Source organism: Canis lupus, chromosome 30 (assembly GCF_048164855.1).
Source record: "Canis lupus baileyi chromosome 30, mCanLup2.hap1, whole genome shotgun sequence".
Taxonomy (NCBI): Eukaryota; Metazoa; Chordata; class Mammalia; order Carnivora; family Canidae; genus Canis; species Canis lupus.
Genome location: NC_132867.1, coordinates 34,266,976 through 34,280,946, shown reverse-complemented (window position 1 = coordinate 34,280,946; position 13,971 = coordinate 34,266,976). Strand labels below are relative to the sequence as shown.

The window sequence follows — 13,971 nt, the reverse complement described above, 5'->3', positions numbered from 1 at the left end:
GGAGGCATTCAAGACAATAAGCCAAAACGTCTTCATTCTTCTGGGGTCACTTTGAACTTCAGGCTGGTCAAGGCTCCGTGCTGACACCTCCTTCTGGTGGATGGAGCACAAAGCCGGGATTGTGCCCCAAGCTGGAAGCAGCACGTGGACAGGCGTGCTGTCATTCGAGGGGTTACTCTTCTTATCCCAGGGAGTGGCAGTCATCTCCAGGAAGGTGTGTGACCCTAGAAGGCTCAGGCCCCGCTCAGCCGCCTTGGTCTCTTGGACACGGGTTCTCTGGTGTGAATCCGAGCTCCCACCTGCTGCTGGGCTGTCATCAAGCCAGAAGTGACACTGAGACAGCCCAGCTGCCACTGGCGCACGGGGAGCGGGTGAAGGTGAAGCCGGGGACTGCAGGCAGAGGCGCACCCGGGGCTCACCCGCACGTTGGAGCCGCACATCCCAGGGCTGCACATCCCAGGGCCGACCACAACAAAAGCTCCAAAGAGGAAAGGTCAGACCCATGAAGTGCTATTTGTTTTCACTGAAACTTGATCCCTCCCACTTAACACCGGTCTAACCAGCAACGGAATCAATTACCACGTGTCAGCCCGAAATCTGACACAAGGAATGAAAGAAGGACACAACCTCCCCAGGGGGGTGGCAGGCGGGCAGAGAGGGCCGGGGAGAGAGGGCTGGGGGGGGGGGCGCCTGATGAGCCACTCCGTCCTGTAACTAAGGGTTAAAGACCCGCTTCCCTTCCCTGGCTCCCTCTGCTGCGCGAGCCGGGGCCTCGTTACCCGCGCTGCTGGCTGTTTCTGTCGCCAAGGGTGGTCAGCAGGCCTGTGAGGTTATTCGACTTCGGTTACAGAAGTTGCTCCATTTAATAATGGAAGACCCAGAGGTTCTAGACAGTGATTATTTCATCTTGCTCTAGGAGCGAGAAGTCCTGGCGGATCAAGTTCGGCCGCCGTGCCTATTTGAGCTGATTGGGTTCCTGCCTTTCTTGGGCTTGTGTTAAGTGTGGTGTCAGCTCGTCCGAGGGCCCGGTTCGGGTGATGTCATCCACTTTCCACATTTATGCAAGTCTCCCAAAGAGAGCTCCCCGGGGCTGCTCGGGCTGAAACCAGAAAAGTTCAGTGGATGAATCTGGGCAGACGTGCTCTTTCACCAGCTCCGATTAAGTAAGAAGTTTCTGTCCATAAAGAACACCTGAAGTCTGAACCTTTCATCACTAGGGGCCTACGATACAGAAATCTCTTGCCTTTCGATAGAGCATTAGATGGACATTGTCTTGTTCTTTTTCTTTCTTTTTTTTAAAAATAGGCGTTTATTTATTTATTAGAGAGAGAGCCAGAGAGAGTGAGAGAGCGTGGTCGCGGGGAGGGGCAGAGGGAGATGGAGAAGCAGGGAGCCCCAGGTAGTGCTTGGTCCCAGGATCCCGGGATCATGACCTGAGCGGAAGGCAGCTGCTTCCCCAGCTGAGCCACCCAGGTGGGTATTTTCTAATCTGTTCTGTAAATGGTTTTGCCTCTCCGATTGCCCTAGCGTATGAATGTTCAAAGTGCGAAGCATTGATTGGAGCATAGGTGCAAGAAGCAGGAAGCATCCTTCAGAGATCCTGGTGGCATAAAAGGTATTTCCATTTATCAGCAGGAATTAATGAAGAGCCGAATTGCTGCGCAACCGGATGATTCCATGGTGGGTGGAATAGCATGTGGCCTGCTTATGGATGAATCAGGAACTTATCCTTTGCTGCACTCATTACCGCCAAGGGGTCTTATGGTATCGAGACCTCTTGACCACACTACTTTCAGATTATTTCTTTTCTTCTGACCTACGTGAATGCTCAGTCTTTGGTTCCTTTGTCGGCAGAGAGAGATTTGCAGGCTCTCTTTCTCTTTGCTTTTTCAAAGCAATGCCACCGACAGGCAGGATTTTCTTTGCTGCTGGCAATGTAATGCTCCTCGAATCTTCATCATCATCTCCGCTCCTTGGTTCCCTGGGCTCACCTCTGCACCTCTCTCTGGGTCGAAACTGTCTTCCTGACACCTTAAACTCAGCGCTGTCAAAATGGCATCAATCATCTCTCCCTGGCTTGTATCCTTCTTCCCATCTCTTCTCCATTTCCAATGTGGGAGCGAATTCCCCGGGGTCACTTAAGCTTGAAACCTGAGATACTTTCTTGATCCTCCCCATCTCCCTTATCCCCTACATCATCAGATGCTATTGATTTTTGCCTCCTAAATATTTCTCACATTTGCTCCTCTGCCATCCTGCCACTTGGGCCTCATTTTATGCCACCATATTCTTTTTCTGCCTATTGTGACAGCCTCAGACTCTCATCTCTGTGGCTTTGCTTATGTTTTTTTCCTTTTCTGGAGTGTGTTCCTTTTTTTTTTGGCTTTTTCTTTAAAGATTTTATTTATTTATGAGAGATACAGAGAGGCAGAGACATAGGCAGAGGGAGAAGCAGTCTCTCCCCCAAGGAGCCCAATGTGGAACTCGATCCGGGGACGCCGGGATCACACGCTGAGCCAAAGGCAGATGCTCAACCACTGAGCCACCCAGGCGTCCCTAGCTTTTCCTTTTTAACCAGCAAACCTGAAGACTTTAAGACTCAAATTGGGGGTCACTTATTAAAAGAGGAAGCATCGGTTACTTCATTTTTTTCACATCTGCATTTTCTCTTGCATTCTCTTTCTTAATTCCCTCCCTAACTGTCCACCTTTCCCAGTTGGAAGGTCTGGAGTCATCTTTAGCCCCTCAGATGCTATCAGTTACCCATGTTGAATTACTGCTGAAATGCACCTGCTTTTCTTCCTGTCTCCACCATTGATTTTCAGGTTGAAGCCCACCTGATTTTGTCATAAGCCGTACACTCATCTCCCAGTGAATCTTTCCTCCTCATTCCAACCTCCAGCTCACCATGAGATTCATCTGTCTCAAGTCCTTCTTTGTTCAAAACCTTCTCTGAACCCATTTTCCACAGAGAAATGTCCTAAGTCCCTAGCACACATTTGGAGCCCTTTACAACCTGGTTCTAATTTACCATGTTGAGGACAGGTGTTGTCATGTCCCCCCACCCTACCCCCATCTTGCATTCCTAGTGCCTCTCACCTGGCCTGCCCTCCAAGCCCCCCCAGTACCAGCTGCCTTAGAGCTGAGCCATCCTTCTCATGTTCTTGGCCTATGGCCATGCTATTCTTGATTGGGGGCTTCTCTGGGTGTTGAAGTCCTGCTTACCTTTTAAGACCTAACGTAAATGGAATCACCATGTAAAGACTCTCCTGATTCCACCACTGAGAACAGATCACTTTTTCCTTGCAGTTTTTTTTTTTAAATTTATTTTTATTTATTTGAGAGAAACAGATTTAGTGACAGATAGCGAGAGAGAGCAGGAACAGGGAGGAGAGGGAGAAGCAGTCTCCCCACTGAGCAGGGAGCCAGATGTGGGACTCGATCCCAGGACCCTGGGATCATGACCTGAGCTGAGGGCAGATGCTTAACCAGCCCACCCACGCTGCCCTTCCTTACAGGCTTGATGTCACTTACGACCCTGGTTTGCAATTTGCCAGTCAGCCCAGAATTACAGGCACTTAAGTGTCTGTTTCTCTTGAGCTTGTGGACAACACCCCAGAGAAGGGATGTGTTTGATTGCTGTGTTCCTCAGTACCTCGATTTAGCAACTACTCATGAAATCCATGACAAGAAATAGGAGCCATGTACTATATTATATTTACGATATTTTTTATGTGAGTATAGTTGACATACAATTCTACATTAGTTTCAGGTGCATAGCATAGTGGTTCAAAGGTTGTACATTATGCTATGCTCACCAGAAGTGTAGCTACCAGCTGTCACCATGCTACAGGTCACCATGCTACATGCCACCAGTACTACAGGATCATTGGCTATATTCTTTGCTGTGCCTTTTATTCCCCTGACTTATTCATTCCATAACCGAAAGCCTGCCTATGTATAAACGACTGGAAGCCTGTATATAAAGACCATGAACTTTAAACGTCTATTTCAAAAGGAAAGTTCCTATTTTTCCTTGAAGTATAATTGACATATGACATTATATTAGTTTCAAGTGTACAACAAAATAATTCGGTATTTGTATATATTTAAAAATGATCACTGCGATAAGTCAACATCTCCCCATACATAGAGAAGTTTTTCCTTGTGATGAGAACTTTTAAGATCTAAAAAAGCGTTCTTTATTTTTGATGGTGTTCCTTTTTACATCTGCACTATTATTTCTAAAATCTTTATTAATATGAAACACATACCAGATATCTTGTCTTTTTAAATACTTCGTCCAAACACTTAATTTGAAAACTATAAGGTAGGATTCATATAAGCACAACAGAAAAAAACGTTTCCGAATTGTGATTTAAAAGTAATCATTTGCTGGGTTTAAACTTTATGTTTCAAACTGGAGCTTGTACAGCATGAATCAGGTGTGATGCAGTCTCTCTGGCTTTGGTGGGACAGGGCTCCCACCCCAAGGAATTTTCTTTAACAGTGGCCTCTGATGTTCGGGGACTGGATCAGTGGAAATGAATAGCCAAAACCATATCTTGCTACATAATAAATGGTTGTCGGATGTAATGCACAATCTCCATATATATATGTATACATATATAGTGAACATGTGGACAACAGATGATTTTTAGATGTGACTAACATACTCATTAGGCATTTTAAGCAAAATTCTCCACTAGTCTCATTGTCCTGAAGTTGAAATACAAGAAGTTGACTGTGCTTCAGAATCCTGAAGTTTAACTGGGATCCCTTTGAAGTCTTTTATTATGATTGATGAATCATTTCAACATTTTCCTACATTCAAAGGCCCACAGTAAAAGATAAAATCAAGTACCTTACTAATCAAGGATACCACAAAAGACTGGAAATCAGGCGAAAATGTGACATGAGCAGTAATACTAAACTCAAAAACCTGTATCAATCACTACAAATTTCAAAAGAATTTGGAAACATTTAAAGCTTTTAAAAAGTGCACAGGACTGATTTCAGAAACCATTTGGGAAATATTTGGGTGTTATTTGTAATAGAAATAAACCCACTTTGATACTTTCTTCAAGCAAATGTTTTACAATAGAGTTTGGCATCACAAATCAAGGATGGAGAAAGGTTCTGTACCTGTCTGTTTGCAAGTGGATTCCCAGGATAGGGCTGGGTTTCCGCCCCATGTCTGTGACAGCTGCTGATGAGACGAAACTTGCTTTTTTAAGGGAGGCTACTTTTATGCCCAGATGGGGAGGGTTATCACCCACAGACTGAGGTTTTGGGGTTTTGGGGTTCTTGGCAAGGACTGCTAAAGACCTGACTTATCCTTTATTCCACTTTCAACACTCAGAGACAAGCCCCATGGATGACTGATTCCTGAAACTGCCCTGCTGAGAGGTGAAGAGGAAACTTCCAGCACCCTGGGAGGAGCATGAGGATAGGTTCACAGTGGGAACCCACAGAAGAGGAGCTGCCCAGCTCAGGGAGCCAGTGAAATCACAGTGATCATTAACAGGGCAAGATAGTGAACAAAGCAGACTTAGATATCAAGACTGTCAAGGGCAAGGATCCAGATCATGCCCTCAAAACAACAAATTCCAGAGAGGTGTTGAAATCGAAGATCGGCAACTTCTTATAATCTGGCTTCACCCCCATTTTTAAAAACTAGGAACTGAGTCCCCACAATTGGGTTGGATCAGCTATTTGTCCAGGCCAAGACTGCCATTGTCTTATAGACTTGCTTCATTGTGTTACTTCCTGGGTCAGAAATCATCACCCATCCTCCCCTCCTTTAAGCGGCAGCCCAGAGTCTTTAGCCAGTATTCCAAGCCATCTAAGCACTGGGTCAGACTGACTCTTGCAGGCTTACTTCCCCTATCCTATAACATTACCAGAATGATTTCCCCTTTTTGCTCTCATCCAATAGCAACATTGCCCAGACTCAAAACACTGTCTCACATCTCATTACCTCCAGAAAAACTTCCCAGATCACCCAACATAAATGAGACCATTTCCTCTTTTATGCCTCGAAGAGTCTCCTGGCTTGTCACCTTCATGATGCTCAGTCCACGCTGTCTAGGGCTGTTGCCCTGTATGTTCCCATTGAGAATCTTGAGCTTCTATAAGCTCATAGACAATAAAGGACACTCTGTTTTTCCTTTTCAGCAGCACTGGGCACAATGCCTAGCATGCACAGCAATGGCTCAGCACATATTGTGGAGCTAACCAGGTAAATTGGGTTTTATGTAATGGTTGGTACCTAAAGTAGCTTACATATAAGCCCATCCATCTATCCATCCATCCATCCATCCATCCATCCATCCATCCATCCATTTCTACATTGACTACATATTCTATCCAGCTCAGTGCTTGGTCCTGGAAATACCGCAATGAGCAATAAAGTCATGATGCCTATCATCACAGAGTTTATAATCTTGTAGAGGAAAAGAAATAGTTACACAACTAACCATCACAATATGGTGGATTACTCTTATAGAATGCTTACTCCGTGCCAGTCATTATGCTAAATTCTTCTTCATATTATGTTATTGAATTTTCATTACCACCGTTGGAGATAAGCATTATTATCACTTTCTTCTGGATAAAGGAATGGTAGCTTAGCATATTTGTTATCTTAACTCCCCAAAGCCATCTGGCTAGTGAGCGGGAAAGCGGGAGACTGACCCAGACTGTTTGACTCCAGAGCTGGTGCTTTTTAACCACCACGTGGTATAAATAATTACTGATGTTAGAGGGATGACAGATACCACAAATATCACATGTATTAGTTTCCTATGGCTGCTGTAACAAATTACCACAAACTTAGTGTCTCGAAACAACACACATTTATTATCTTAAAGTTCTTTGGGTCAGAAATCTAACATGGGTCTCACCAGGCTAAAGCCAAGTTGTGGGCAGGACTACATTCCATCAGAGGCTCTAGGGGGAATCCCATTGCCTTGCCTTTTCCAGCTAGAGCTGCCAGCTTTCCTTGACCCATGGCCCCTTCCTGGATCTTCAAAGCCATCAGAGTCATTTCTCTCTGACCAGGCTTCTAACTTCATATTTTTCTCTGACTACCAGTGAGAAAGATTCTCTGCTTAAGGACTCATGTGATTATGTCTGGCCCACTTGGTAATCCAGGACAATCTCCCTATCTCAAGATTCATAGCTGCATGACCCCTTTTACCATGTAAGGTGACATAGTAACAGGTTCCAAAGATTAGGGATATCTTGCGGGGTGGGCACTATTCTATGGCCATACAATAAGATGATGTAACAAGGGGAGCAGTTGAGGGGTATAGGAAGGGCTTAGGCTTCCCGGGAGGGACAGGCACTCCAGGCTGAGGACCAAGGAGGTGCAAAGCCCCTGAAAAGCCACAGAGTTGGGGCCTTACCAAGTCTGAGAGTGACCAAATGTGGTGAATAGAGGAGGAGGAGTGGCTCCTGCTGTGGCTGGAGAGGATGGCAGGGATCAGATCTTGAGAAACATGCCCTGCAGGTAGGGGAAGGATTCCGTTATGATTCTAGGAGAAAATGACAGTAAGTAAAAGTGTCAAAAAAAGGACATGATAGATTTGCATTTTCAGATCACTCTGCTACTGTGTAGAGAACAGGTTGGAGGGGAGCATAAGTGCACACAATTAGTAGGGTATTTCAGTAGTTCATGTGGGAGATGTTGATGGCTTAGACCACGATGGGGCACTGCAGGTGAAGAGAGGCCAGTCTGGGCTCTTCTCCAGAGCAGATAGCAGGGTTGGGGATTGCCTGAATGTGAAGTAAGGGAGACATATTCAAGTTTCTAAGTGGGATAATCAGAGTGGGTAAGGCCTTTCATGTTGACACAGTGGTCGCTAGAGAACACCAGGCTTGTGGAGGGGAGTGAGAATGACCAGAACCAAGTGTCTGTAGGAGTAGCAAAGACAATTAATATAGGAAAGAAAATTTATTCTGGTGGTAGGAGGCCAGCAAGCAGCAACAGGGAAAAATTTAGCAGAATCATTCCTTTTAGTTCTTGTAATTGAATATTTACAGAGGCCATACTTCCCCCCCCCCCCCCCAAAAAAAAAAGCTCTATTGTTTCCATTTGGTTCATGGCTTGGGAGAGGTCTCCAGGGTAGCTAAGCTACCTAGTGGCTGCAGGGACAAGCCCTGGCACCAGGGGGATGCCAGAGGAGCCCCTCAACGGCTTCAGAGATGCCTAGTCATGCTTGCAGGTGATCCTTTTGAAAAACTATTTGCCCAGTCCAGCTTGAAGGCCAGCCAGCCTGTTGAGGTGAGTCAGGTGGCCACCATCTTCTTGATGAGTTTCACCTCCTCTCTAGAACATGGTTCTCCAGGAAGTCCACAGAGATGGAGTTGTGTGTAGACACAGCCAGGGCACACAGATCCAAAAGGGCCTGGTTCAGGTTCTTCTCCAGAACCAGGGTGGCTTCCATGAAATACAGGGCTTTACTCTATTCATCCTGGGATGCTTCTGCACGTTCTGGGAGAGGCTGTAGCCACTGCACTGGTTTTGCATCTTCAACACCCTTGCAATTCTTCTAAGCCAGCTCATGGAAGAAGTGGTCCAGCCCTCCAGTGCCACATTGTTCACGGTGGAAATAGAAGCCCAGACAGTAGTAGGTGTAGGAGACCCACAGATGCATGTTGACCAGGAACCTGATGGCAACCTCCACCTCAATGGAATAATTCTGTTGAATCTGGGAGCTCACGGTAGATCAGTAATAAGGAGCTAAGCTCAAGTGAGGATGTTGGCTCATCCTGAAGTCAGAGGGTGACTGAGAAGATGGTTCTGAAGGTTGTGCCTATATAAAAGGTTGGAGGGTGGTTGCAGACTGGTGGAAGGGGCATCCCTGGGTCTGTTTGGTCCCAAGACTGTTGAAGCAAGAGACTGGGGATACTTTGCCTGCAGAGGCCATATTGCTTGCTTGCTTGCTTTCTTTCTTTCTTTCTTTCTTTCTTTATTTATTTATTTGCCATATTGCTTTAAGAGGACTCAGTACACACAGTTAAAACGTCTTCTGGAAAATTATGCAGACCAAATATTCTGATTGTTGGTTTGGTTTGATTAAGGGTGACAGATCTGTTATCATATTTCAGCCTCGCCATCTTAATAACCAAACATACTTTTTGCTTCCTTGCACATGATACCTTTGTGCACACGTATATTTCTTCTGATCCTTAGCCCGATGACAGAATGATTCTTTGGGCACAGTATAGTATAACCTTGATTTTTAATAAGATTCATTTTGTTCTTTAGTGAACACATATAGAATTGTATATTTCAACAAGGTTCACATTTTGCAAAAAGAAGATTCTAGACAAATACGTTTGGGCATGAGTTAATGATGGGACTTAACAAGGAAAAGCCATCAACCCACCATGCAAAACTGAATAACCGAATGACATGCACACACTTGTAACCTACCAAGTTACTTTATATACCTGTCCTGGGATGAGAGTCCATAATTATCTTATTTAGATCTTATAATATGTCCACATCTACTAACATATGTTAGGTTTAGAAACTCCATACTGGAAGAGAATAGATTCTCCCAGAAAGCAAGAACACTTTGGAATTCCTTGGCCTCCCATTTATCCCTGGGGACTACAGTTGTCTGCAGGCGGGGTTGACTCGGATGCCCAGACTTCTGTGGAGAGACATCCCTTTTGGTCTTTCCTATAGTCTGTCAGTGGTTCTCAAACTTCAGTGAGCTTAAGAATTACCCTATAGGGCTGTATAGATGAAGTAATGGATTTCATGCTTGTCTTGCAATGTAAGACAATTTTAAGGGTATTTTAGACTTTAATTTTTGCCTCTGGTGCTGATTTTAGAACCTAAACGCCATGGGGTTCTGGGAACCCAGTGCAATCTGGGGCTATAATTCCATGTCTGATTTTGGGAGGCATTTCAGCACCTACCTCTGAACAGAAAAAGCAGCTGCAGTTAGAGATAGCAGGGGGACACATCATCGTGAACCTGATTAGATAACCAGAAGGGAATAAGCACCCTGTGGTCATGTGTGTGGTAAAGAGGTCCTGGAGTAGCAAAACAGCAGATATTAGTTGTCACATGCCAGTGCAAGAACAGAGGTGGACCTAGGGTATATGCAATGAGATTCCTTTCCACGGGAAGGACCAAGGTTATCACCTGGTGTTGTACAAGCAAAGGCCTATTGTAGTTTCAGTAAAGGGAAGTATTGGGAGCATCCCACTGCTTGTGGTACACACAATATTGCCATAGGCCAGACAAGCTCTAGCACTGACTTTTATAGTTGCATTAGCCCCTGCCATGTTAAAACAGATGCATTAATTTGAAGTTTTGTGGCTTTTTATCACCTTGATTACATTTATTTTAAGTGTTATTGTGATTTTATAGTGGCCGAAGTGTTCTAAGTGGAGGAAACTTATTTCTAGTTTTTGGTGGGTTATTTAAGAAATATTACAATATAAGCAAATTACTCAGACTTGGGGCATAATGCATTTGGTGTTGCATAGAAATCAGGAGCTTATAAACTCCAGCCCATTCTCAAATACTCACTGCACATGTGGGATCTAAAGGTGAGTAGGTGGGGATGTCTGGGTGGCTCAGCAGTTGAGTGTCTGCCTTTGGATTCTGGGGTCCTGGGATCGAGTCCCACATTGGGCTCCCCATGGGGAGCCTGCTTCTCCCTCTGCCTGTGTCTCTGCCTCTCTCTCTCTGTGTGTGTGTCTCTCTGAATAAATAAAATCTTAAAAAAAAATAAAGGTGAGTAGGTGGTAAATGTGGAAAATTTTTTCCTATTAAGAAGGTCCATGTCCTGCTCAACTTAGTGGAACACTGCCATTTACTATTCCTAAATACAACGAGAAAGCATATCACATCCTTCATAGCTGCTGTGTGAAAATGGCACCGAGTACTATATAAATAAGTCCCTATTAATTCTGTAGTTTCCAAAGTGCTAAGTGATAAAAACATCAGACCCTGAAACCTCTGCATGCCCTTAACACAATGCATAGGAAATTCGTTACAAAACCCATTTAGTAAAAAAAACAAAAAACAAAAAACAAAACTCACATGTACAGTGAATTTGGCAGAAAAGCCTTTTAGAGAAACAGCCACCGAGATAAGACCTGGTGAAAAACAAAACAAAACAAACAGAAGCCTGGAAAGGTTGTTGTCTGTGCCAACCTTGACTTTCAAGCTGAACTCTCCTTGCTAAGTGTAAATTAAGGAAGAAGCTAGCAGGGGCCTGCACTTTCCGTGGTTCCTTAGCCCGTTGCGGGCATTGATGTGTTCATGCTGACCACCCGCTCATCTGCAAGCTCCAGCATCTTGTACGTGCTCAGTGAGTGCCTGAGGAATGAAGGGAGCAAGTGCTTCCAGAGTGATTTCTATTCAAGCCTCACTTACCACGGGCCTCAGCCCCTTGGCAGCTCCTGTAAATGAAGTGCTGCCTCTAGGCACATGGGGTGTGGAGCTTACATATTGATTTTCGAGAGGGACTGTGCAAGTGCTTGCTGCTTCCCTGGGCTGCTGCCTCGCGACTGTGTGCCGGATTCATCGTGACTGTGCCCGTCCCAGCTTGGCCCAGCGCATCTGCCAGCAGGCCCACCCTTGGCCCTTCAGCCTGTTCTGATCATTGTACTAACCAGCCCATTTCCATGGGTGAATGGGGTCTAGAATGACCTCCATTTCCTTCTGCCCTGAGTCTGGTGAACCCCAGGTATCCTGCCTACCCCTGGTGTCTGGGTGAACTGCAGCCTTATTTTACCTTCTCATCTTTTCTGGAAGCTTGGGTGAGTGGGCCACTGATGAGGCTTCTTCCTCAGAGCTAGTCTGCACACAATATCCCACTGAGATTGGAGTCTTGCCCTGCCCTGGCTAGGGGAGGATTTTGTCATCCGAGTCTTGCATCTTTCTCTGCAGACTCTCAGAACTCCTGGCTTTGGCACAGGTTGGATTCCTGGAGGAGTGCGTAGTCAAAAGCCTTGGCTCTCTACATCCAACTAAGGCTTGGTTTAGATTTACATCTCAGCACCCAGCAGGACTCCTTCCTCTCTGCATAAGTGAGTTGATTTTTTAGCTCTATAGATTTTGCTCAAAGCAAAATCTTAATTGCCTATCACTGAAATGAGAATTGTATTACTTCTTATGAAAAATGTACATTAGGGGAACCTGGGTGGCTCAGATGATTAAGTATCCAACTCGATTTCAGCACAGGTGATGATTTCAGGATTGTGTAGTCAAGCCCCGCATCGGGCTCTGTGCTGGGTGTGGAGCCTGCTTGGGATTCTCTCTCTCCTTCTCCCTCTGCCCCTTCCCTACTGCATACTCATCTCTTTCAAAAAAAAAAAAATGTACATTAGGAATAGTGTTCATGTGGATTCGGAGATGAAGTCCAAGCTTAGAGTTGGTACATCTTTGGGATCCGTCTAAATAATCTCACAATTGTTGTGATCCTGGTTCTTGGGGCTTGGTATAACTGGGTGATGGAAGTCAGAGGTTTTAAACTGGTTTATAGGTTTATATCTCATCATGAAGATTTTTTTTTATTCGTTTCCTTGTTAATTTTTTTGAGCCTATTTTGCTGGAATGGCAGCTATTGACCTAACCAATTCCCAGTCACTCATCCATTTGTCCGTCCAAATACAAGATACATTGGCCCTGGGATCCCTGGGTGGCGCAGTGGTTTGGCGCCTGCCTTTGGCCCAGGGCGTGATCCTGGAGACCTGGGATCAAATCCCACGTCGGGCTCCCGGTGCATGGAGCCTGCTTCTCCCTCTGCCTGTGTCTCTGCCTCTCTCTCTCTCTCTGTGTGACTATCATAAATAAATTTAAAAAAATTAAAAAAAAAAAAAAAGATACATTGGCCCTGGCATCTGTACCAAGCAAATGGGGAGCAGCCATGTTGGCCGTTGCCTGGACTTCAGAAGAAAGTTTGGGATGCACTGAACTATTAGATGTTCATTTGGTTTCTCAGATGGACATGGGCAGTAAAAGAAATATCAAGATGTAGGAGAAGTCTAGGGCACAGTAAATTCTTGTTCCTCTCTGAGATATAATCTCCCATTATTTTTTTTGGGAGAAGAATCAGACTGTTTCCCCAGTGAGAAAGATCAAGTTGCTAGACAAAGGGCACGCGTGGGATTTTCTATTTGCAGAGACTAATCATTTGAAACCCACTTTGCAGATTATCTCACTACCAGCCTTTGCTCCTGCTCTTGTGCTTTTCCCTGTCTGATCTGTGATTTTCACTGCTCTCCACTCTCTGTGCCAGAATCCAGTGTCCAGATGCATAGTTGGATGTATGTCTTCTTCTTTTTTTTTTTTTTTTAAAGATTTATTTATTTGAGAGAGAGAGAGAGAGCAAGAGAGCATGAGTAGGGGGAAGGGCAGAAGGAGAGGGAGAGAGAGAATCCTCAAGCAGACTCCCCAATGAGCATAGAGCCTGACATGGGACTTGATCTTAGGACCCTGAGATCATGAACTGAGCTGAAAATACGAGTTGGCTGCTTAACCAACTGAGCCACCCAGGCACCCCTGGATGTATGTCTTTAGACCAAGCCCCATCCCTTTCACAAGCAAAGCTGTCTTCTTGTGGGCCCCTAGGTGGGGTTTTAGGATGTCTCAGAGAATTGGGTGCCTGACAGTGGTTTGTAATTCAAAGATGAACGACTTATTATAAACACCAAGGCAATCCTAGCCAAGAAAGTAGGTTTGGGGTTTGGTTGTTGGAGTAGAGGATTACAATAGCTTCCAATTCAATTTTTATAGGAAAAGCCAAGTTCCAAACCTGGGAGTGGGGGTTTGAGCACAGGGAGAAGATGAGATGATGATACAGGGAGGGATGAGACTTGAGACTGGATACTGTGGACACTTGGAATCACCACAGGCTATTCTGAAAACGTGAACTTTCCTGGCATCTTCATTCGCTAATGAAAACTTTGTGACATCTGCGATTGCATTTATCTTTT

General features: G+C 45.1%; 1 long non-coding RNA gene across 1 annotated transcript in view; it reads left to right on the top strand.

The window, feature by feature from the left end:
• LOC140621630 (uncharacterized) overlaps window positions 1-6,429 on the top strand; it is a 48,260-nt gene extending 41,831 nt beyond the window's left edge. The window contains exon 3 of the long non-coding RNA XR_012021385.1: window positions 5,363-6,429. This is a non-coding gene — a long non-coding RNA (uncharacterized lncRNA). The remainder of the gene's footprint in view (window positions 1-5,362) is intronic.
• The last annotated feature ends 7,542 nt before the right edge of the window (window positions 6,430-13,971 follow it).